The sequence below is a fragment of the Lepidochelys kempii genome, chromosome 26 (assembly GCF_965140265.1).
Source record: "Lepidochelys kempii isolate rLepKem1 chromosome 26, rLepKem1.hap2, whole genome shotgun sequence".
Lineage (NCBI taxonomy): Eukaryota > Metazoa > Chordata > Testudines > Cheloniidae > Lepidochelys > Lepidochelys kempii.
In genome coordinates, this window is record NC_133281.1 from 247,681 (window position 1) to 256,631 (window position 8,951).

Genomic DNA, 8,951 nt, shown 5'->3' on the forward strand with positions numbered 1-8,951 from the left:
ATCATAGAATATCAGGCTTGGAAGGGACCTCAGGAGGTCATCTAGTCCAACCACCTGCTCAAAGCAGGACCAATCCCCAACTAAATCATCCCAGTCAGGGCTTTGTCAAGCCTGACCTTAAAAATATCTAAGGAAGGAGATTCCACCACCTCCCTAGGTAACGCATTCCAGTGTTTCACCACCCTCCTAGTGAAAAAGTTTTTCCTAATATCCAACCTAAACCTCACCCACTGCAACTTGAGACCATTACTCCTTGTTCTGTCATCAGCTACCACTGAGAACAGTCTAGATTCATCCTCTCAAACCATCCCGATGTGTCGAAAGAATAGTAAATATGGCAGGTGACCAGCTTGGCTTAATGGTGAAATCAATTCTGAAATAGCTGCTTTCAACTACCTGAGAGGTGGTTCCAGAGAGGATGGTTCTAGACTATTCTCAGGGTGGAAGAGGACAGGACAAGGAGTAATGGTCTCAAGTTGCAGTGGGGGAGGTTTAGGTTGGATATTAGGAAAAACTTTTTCACTAGGAGGGTGGTGAAACACTGGAATGCGTTGCCTAGGGAGGTGGTGGAATCTCCTTCCTTAGAAGTTTTTAAGGTCAGGCTTGACAAAGCTCTGGTTGGAATGATTTAATTGGGATTGGTCCTGCTTTTGAGCAGGGGGTTGGACTAGATGACCTCCTGAGGTCCCTTCCAACCCTGATATTCTATGATTCTATGATTCTTTGGAACCCCCTTTCAGGTAGTTGAAAGCAGCTATCAAATCCCCCCTCATTCTTCTCTTCTGCAGACCAAACAATCCCAGTTCCCTCGGCCTCTCCTCATAAGTCATGTGTTCCAGTCCCCTAATCATTTTTGTTGCCTCCGCAGGACTCTTTCCAATTTCTCCACGTCCTTCTTGTAGTGTGGGGCCCAAAACTGGACACCGTACTCCAGATGAGGCCTCACCAATGTCGAATAGAGGGGAACAATCATGTCCCTCGATCTGCTGGCAATGCCCCTATGTATACATCCCAAAATGCCATTGGCCTTCTTGGCAACAAGGGAACACTGTTGACTCATATCCAGCTTCTCGTCCACTGTCACCCCTAGGTCTTTTTCTGCAGAACTGCTGCTGAGCCATTCGGTCCCTAGTCTGTAGCGGTGCATGGGATTCTTCCGTCCTAAGTGCAGGACTCTGCACTTGTCCTTGTTGAACCTCATCAGATTTCTTTTGGCCCAATCCTCTAATTTCTCTAGGGCCCTCTGTATCCTATCCCTCCCCTCCAGCGTATCTACCACTCCTCCCAGTTTAGTATCATCCGCAAATTTGCTGAGAGTGCAATCCACACCATCCTCCAGATCATTTATGAAGATATTGAAAAAAACCGGCCCCAGGACCGACCCTTGGGGCACTCCACTTGATACCGGCTGCCAACTAGACATGGAGCCATTGATCACTACCCGTTGAGCCCGACAATTTAGCCAGCTTTCTACCCACCTTATAGTGCATTCATCCAGCCCATACTTCCTTAACTTGCTGACAAGAATACTATGGGAGACCGTGTCAAAAGCTTTGCTAAAGTCAAGAAACAATACATCCACTGCTTTCCCTCCATCCACAGAACCAGTAATCTCATCATAAAAGGCGATTAGATTAGTCAGGCATGACCTTCCCTTGGTGAATCCATGCTGGCTGTTCCTGATCACTTTCCTTTCATGCAAGTGCTTCAGGATTGATTCTTTGAGGACCTGCTCCATGATTTTTCCAGGGACTGAGGTGAGGCTGACTGGCCTGTAGTTCCCAGGATCTTCCTTCTTCCCTTTTTTAAAGATTGGCACTACATTAGCCTTTTTCCAGTCATCCGGGACTTCCCCGGTCCGCCACGAGTTTTCAAAGATAATGGCCAGTGGCTCTGCAATCACATCCGCCAACTCCTTTAGCACTCTCAGATGCAGCGCATCCAGCCCCATGGACTTAAGCTCGTCCAGCTTTTCTAAATAGTCCCGAACCGCTTCTTTCTCCACAGAGGGCTGGTTACCTCCTCCCCACGCTGTGCTGCCCAGTGCAGTAGTCTGGGAGCTGACCGCGTTTGTGAAGACAGAGGCAAAAAAAGCATTGAGTACATTAGCTTTTTCCACATTCCCTGTCACTAGGTTGCCACCCTCATTCAGTAAGGCGCCCATGCTTTCCTTGACTTTCTTCTTGTTGCTAACATACCTGAAGAAACCCTTCTTGCTACTCTTAACATCTCTTGCTAGCTGCAACTCCAGGTGTGATTTGGCCTTCCTGATTTCACTCCTGCATGCCCAAGCAATACTTTTATACTCTTTTATATTTTATACTTAATTGGGGATTGGTCCTGCTTTGAGCAGGGGGTTGGAGTAGATGACCTCCTGAGGTCCCTTCCAACCCTGATATTCTATGATTCCCTGGTCATTTGTCCAATCTTCCACTTCTTGTAAGCTTCTTTTTTGTGTTTAAGATCAGCAAGGATTTCACTGTTAAGCTAAGCTGGTCGCCTGCTATATTTACTATTCTTTCTACACATTGGAATGGTTTGTCCCTGTAACCTCAATAAGGATTCTTGAAAATACAGCCAGCTCTCCTGGACTCCTTTCCCCCTCATGTTATTCTCCCAGGGGATCCTGCCCATCAGTTCCCTGAGGGAGTCAAAGTCCGCTTTTCTGAAGTCCAGGGTCCGTATTCTGCTGCTCTCCTTTCTTCCCTGTGTCAGGATCCTGAACTCAACCATCTCATGGTCACTGCCTCCCAGGTTCCCATCCGCTTTAGCTTCCCCTACTAATTCTTCCCGATTTGTGAGCAGCAGGTCAAGAAGAGCTCTGCCCCTAGTTGGTTTCTCCAGCACTTGCACCAGGAAATTGTCCCCTACCCTTTCCAAAAGTTTCTTGGATTGTCTGTGCACTGCTGTATTACTCTCCCAGCAGATATCAGGGTGATTGAAGTCTCCCATGAGAACCAGGGCCTGCGATCCAGTAACTTCCGTGAGTTGCCGGAAGAAAGCCTCGTCCACCTCATCCCCCTGGTCCGGTGGTCTCCCACCACGACATCACCCTTGTTGCTCACACTTCTAAACTTAATCCAGAGACACTCAGGTTTTTCTGCAGTTTCATACTTGAGCTCTGAGCAGTCATACTGCTCCCTTACATCCCTGGGCTCCCCCACCTTTTCTGCCCTGCCTGTCCCTCCTGAACAGTTTATATCCATCCATGACAGTACTCCGGTCATGTGAGTTATCCCACCAAGTCTTTGTTAATCCAATCACATCATAATTCCTTGACTGTGCCAGGACTTCTAGTTCTCCCTGCTTGTTTCCCAGGCTTCTTGCATTTGTGTATAGGCACTTGAGATAGCTCGCTGATCGTCCCTCTTTCTCAGTATGAGGCAGGAGCCTTGCCCTCTACGCACTCCTGCTCGTGCTTCCTCCCAGTATCCCGCTTCCCCACTTACCTCAGGGCTTTGGTCTCCTTCCCCCGGTGAACCTAGTTTAAAGCCCTCCTCACTAGGTTAGCTAGCCTGCTTGCGAAGATTCTCTTCCCTCTCTTCGTTAGGTGGAACCCGTCTCTGCCTAGCACTCCTCCTCCTTCTTGGAGCACCATCCCATGGTCAAAGAATCCAAAGCCTTCTCTCTGATACCACCTGCGTAGCCATTCGTTGACTTCCACAGTTCGACAGTCTCTACCAAGGCCTTTTCCTTCCACGGGGAGAATGGACGAGAAGACCACTTGCGCCTCAAACTCCTTTATCCTTCTTCCCAGAGCCACGTGGTCCACAGTGATCCGTTCAAGGTCATTCTTGGCAGTATCATTGGTGCCCACGTGGAGAAGCAGGAAGGCGTAGTGATCAGAGGGCTTGATGAGTCTCTGCAATCTCTCTGTCACATCATGAATCCTAGTTCCTGGCAAGCAGCAGACTTCTCGGTTTTCCTGGTCAGGGCAGCAGATAGATGACTCAGTCCCCCTGAGGAGAGAGTCCCTGACCACCACTTCACCCTTACCTCAGGGCCTCCTTCCTTGTGCCTGATATGGTGTGTTCTGCTCAGTCTCTCCAACAGCACAACTTCCTCCCACAGCTCCTGACATCCACACCCACCTGACCAACTGGGAGACTTTTAACTAGTTTCAGCCAGTCCCTGATTGGCTTCAGGTGTCCCAATCAACTTAGCTGTTCTCCCTGCCTTCTGAAAAGTTCTCAGTTGGCCCCAGGTGTCTTAATTGACCTGGAGCAGCTACCAGGGATTTGTTTAGCCTGGAGCTAATATTTCTGTCTCCCACTACTTTTCTATAGCCATCTGGCCTTGTCCCATCACAGTAGCTAGTGATTTGTATAACAATCAAAACTCCAGCTTCACTAAGTTGTTTTGTTTTTAATCTGGAAGCAGAGAGATGCCAGCAGCAGACAGCCTGTGTCTGTCTTTAATTTCCAATAAATGGTACCCTTTCCCTCTGTTAGCAGCCAATATGTTTTGTCACCTTTTTGTCAAATTGCTACAGAAACAGTTTCTCTCCCTGGCAGCAACAGCTGATTGATGGTCATAGAATCATAGAATCATAGAATATCAGGGTTGGAAGGGACCCCAGAAGGTCATCTAGTCCAACCCCCTGCTCAAAGCAGGACCAATTCCCAGTTAAATCATCCCAGCCAGGGCTTTGTCAAGCCTGACCTTAAAAACCTCTAAGGAAGGAGATTCTACCACCTCCCTAGGTAACGCATTCCAGTGTTTCACCACCCTCTTAGTGAAAAAGTTTTTCCTAATATCCAATCTAAACCTCCCCCACTGCAACTTGAGACCATTACTCCTCGTTCTGTCATCTGCTACCATTGAGAACAGTCTAGAGCCATCCTCTTTGGAACCCCCTTTCAGGTAGTTGAAAGCAGCTATCAAATCCCCCCTCATTCTTCTCTTCTGCAGGCTAAACAATCCCAGCTCCCTCAGCCTCTCCTCATAACTCATGTGTTCCAGTCCCCTAATCATTTTTGTTGCCCTTCGCTGGACTCTCTCCAATTTATCCACATCCTTCTTGAAGTGTGGGGCCCAAAACTGGACACAGTACTCCAGATGAGGCCTCACCAATGTTGAATAGAGGGGAACGATCACGTCCCTCGATCTGCTTGCTATGCCCCTACTTATACATCCCAAAATGCCATTGGCCTTCTTGGCAACAAGGGCACACTGCTGACTCATATCCAGCTTCTCGTCCACTGTCACCCCTAGGTCCTTTTCTGCAGAACTGCTGCCTAAACATTCGGTCCCTAGTCTGTAGCTGTGCATTGGGTTCTTCCGTCCTAAGTGCAGGACCCTGCACTTATCCTTATTGAACCTCATCAGATTCCTTTTGGCCCAATCTTCCAATTGGTCTAGGTCCTTCTGTATCCTATCCCTCCCCTCCAGCGTATCTACCACTCCTCCCAGTTTAGTATCATCCGCAAATTTGCTGAGAGTGCAATCCACACCATCCTCCAGATCATTTATGAAGATATTGAAAAAAACCGGCCCCAGGACCGACCCTTGGGGCACTCCACTTGATACCGGCTGCCAACTAGACATGGAGCCATTGATCACTACCCGTTGAGCCCGACAATTTAGCCAGCTTTCTACCCACCTTATAGTGCATTCATCCAGCCCATACTTCCTTAACTTGCTGACAAGAATACTATGGGAGACCGTGTCAAAAGCTTTGCTAAAGTCAAGAAACAATACATCCACTGCTTTCCCTTCATCCACAGAACCAGTAATCTCATCATAAAAGGCGATTAGATTAGTCAGGCATGACCTTCCCTTGGTGAATCCATGCTGGCTGTTCCTGATCACTTTCCTCTCATGCAAGTGCTTCAGGATTGATTCTTTGAGGACCTGCTCCATGATTTTTCCAGGGACTGAGGTGAGGCTGACTGGCCTGTAGTTCCCAGGATCTTCCTTCTTCCCTTTTTTAAAGATTGGCACTACATTAGCCTTTTTCCAGTCATCCGGGACTTCCCCGGTCCGCCACGAGTTTTCAAAGATAATGGCCAGTGGCTCTGCAATCACAGCCGCCAATTCCTTCAGCACTCTCGGATGCAACTCGTCCGGCCCCATGGACTTGTGCACGTCCAGCTTTTCTAAATAGTCCCTAACCGCCTCTATCTCCACAGAGGGCTGGCCATCTCTTCCGCATTTTGTGATGCCCAGCGCAGCAGTCTGGGAGCTGACCTTGTTAGTGAAAACAGAGGCAAAAAAAGCATTGAGTACATTAGCTTTTTCCACATCCTCTGTCACTAGGTTGCCTCCCTCATTCAGTAAGGGGCCCACACATTCCTTGGCTTTCTTCTTGTTGCCAACATACCTGAAGAAACCCTTCTTGTTACTCTTGACATCTCTGGCTAGCTGCAGCTCCAGGTGCGATTTGGCCCTCCTGATAACATTCCTACATGCCCGAGCAATATTTTTATACTCTTCCCTGGTCATATGTCCAACCTTCCACTTCTTGTAAGCTTCTTTTTTATGTTTAAGATCCGCTAGGCCCAGTTTGAGAACCCCTAAGTTCTCCTAAGTTCAAACCTCTAAGTTTGAGAACCCCTAAGCTATGTTTAAGATCCAGAGGCCCTTCAATCAGATGCTACATCACTGCACACAGATCTGATAACCAAGTCCAAAAGCACCCTTGCTACTTGCTTTGTGAGCGACTCATGAAGAGAAGGATTTGATAAGGCCCCAGTCAAGGGAAGACAAGGACCTTCCCTCTGAGGATCTCCTCACTGCATGGAAATCATGCCAAATTCAAAGGTTCACCAGCATAGTTGTAGTTTGACTTCTATATTTGGGGGGGAAGCTCCAATCAGGCCAATGAGGCTGGAGGAGGGCAAATTTTGCACCTGCCTTAGACTTGCAGTTTGGGGGGGGGCAATGTCCCGCTGTTCCCCCCAAACTATGCACAGGCCAGCCCTTCCTCTTGCTAAAGGTGCCGGGTAACCCTCATCACAGAGCCTGACAGGGGCTCTTTCCAGCTATTTCATGGGTTCTCAAACTGGGGGTCATGACCCCTCAGGGGATCGTGAGGTTATTATGTGTGTGTGTGGGGGGGTCGCAGTAAGCCTCCACCCCCAAATCCCACTTCATCTCCAGCATTTATAATAGTGTTAAATACAAAAGTGTTTTTAATTTATAAGGGGGGGGTCGCACTCAGAGGTTTGCTGTGTGAAAGGGGTCACCAGTACACAAGTTTGAGAACCCCTAAGCTATTTCCTGAAAGTGAAAGCCTTTCACACACTGGTTTCCCTGGACATGCTATCAGACTGTACTTTCAGTGTGAAGTTGAGAGCAGGAATCTGATTCCTATTGAATCAGCTTCTTCATAATTCCTGCATATCTATTATTGCAACAATTATCTCATCAGAGTAAACCTGTGTGCAATGATAATGCCACAGTGTCCAGCTCTAAGGCTGCCACCTTGTCCTTTGCCCTTCATGCTTACACACAGTAGTACCTATAGAGCTATATGTCAAATCGCTCTGAGACAAGCCCCTCTCCCTCAGCTTCTCTGGCTCCATAACCCCCCATATGTAGTACCCTTCTCTTATATACTCAAGTCATTAGTATTTACTGATGCAGGAGATGAGACTAGATGACCCAATTGTCCCTTTTGGCCTTAAATTGTATAAAATTCCTCATAAGAGAGCTAATTTCTCTGACTGCTTCTCTAGAACTGAACTCATCTGTGCCTTGGCAGGGCAACCATTCCTGCTCTAAAAAGTCCATGGGGTTTTCATAAAGCATTACAAACTCTCCAGTCTTTCCCCTCCACACCCATCACTGACAGCAAACCAACCAAGTGTTAATTCCTTCCTTTTTAGCAGCGTTGCCTATTGTGGCCTTTTCCTGGAAAGGAGCCTGTAGTCCATGCTGCTTCCAGATATTTCAGCCAAATGCTCCATCTTTATGATCTGAACCCAATCCGATCTGCCTCAGGGAATCGGAAGTTAAGGACAGAAAGGTTTGAGGTCACATTTGGTCCTTCCACCTAATCCCTCCTCCAATGGTATAAAACAGCTTTGTTTCTATGGGAATTTCTGAAGGGTTTTAATTGGTTATTACTGGTTTTAGGTTGTTGGCTCTAAGGATCAGAGTCATAGTCTTAGATGGACTCAAATAATGAAAAACAATTTAACTTGTTGGTCCATAAATTGCTATTCCCAATTCCCCCCTAAACACTCTCTAGCCTTGAGCCTCCCACCCAATGTCTATTTTCCCAAGAGCCCTAATTTAATCTCTGAGTGTCAATGATTCCCCTAAGATTGTCTCCCACTGACCTGGTCACAGACAGTCATATGGGGCTACACTAAAAGGCTGAGAAATATCCAGGATCTCAGATGAGGCAGCAAGAATCTCCTGAGAGCAATGAGAAAAGCTAAAGAATCTCTGCTAAAAGATACAGGGTGTATAAAGATCCTAGTAGTTAACCAGGGAACTGGGCAAGAAGAACTCAAACCTCCGCTGCTGTTAAAATCAGGTAGCCTCTATTTAAAGAGCATCATCAATGTGCCACAAGTACTCCTTTTCTTTTTTTCATCAATGTGGGTGACCCTGCACAAACATGTAAGACACAGTCCCTGCCCCAGAGAGCAAAGGCCTAACCTTTAGAGAAAAGTGGCCATTTGAGAGAGCGTAGCATCCACTAGTGGAGAGGTAGACTGGGTGCATGGAGGTTCTTCTGTCAGGTGCTAGGAGAGCTTTATCTCAGCACAGGGCCTCAGACTGCAAAATTCAAACCTAGATTCAACATGTCCAGTATCTGGCTGTGTTTGGACTCGGATTTTTTTGAGGCCCTCGTCTACTCTCCTGCTTCCTCCAGTTATCTCTCACACCCTTTCCTGCCATGTCCTCTCCCCCATACGTTGCTCTGTACTCTCTATGGCTGCAGGACAGGTTTGTTCCACTCACAGATTGGGGTCTCTTTTTCTAGTGATGTGAATAGG

The 8,951-nt window shown here is 47.5% G+C and overlaps 1 protein-coding gene across 1 annotated transcript in view; it reads right to left on the bottom strand.

The window, feature by feature from the left end:
* IKBKB (inhibitor of nuclear factor kappa B kinase subunit beta) overlaps positions 1-8,951 on the bottom strand; it is a 65,631-nt gene that overhangs the window by 41,953 nt on the left and 14,727 nt on the right. The window lies entirely within an intron of this gene.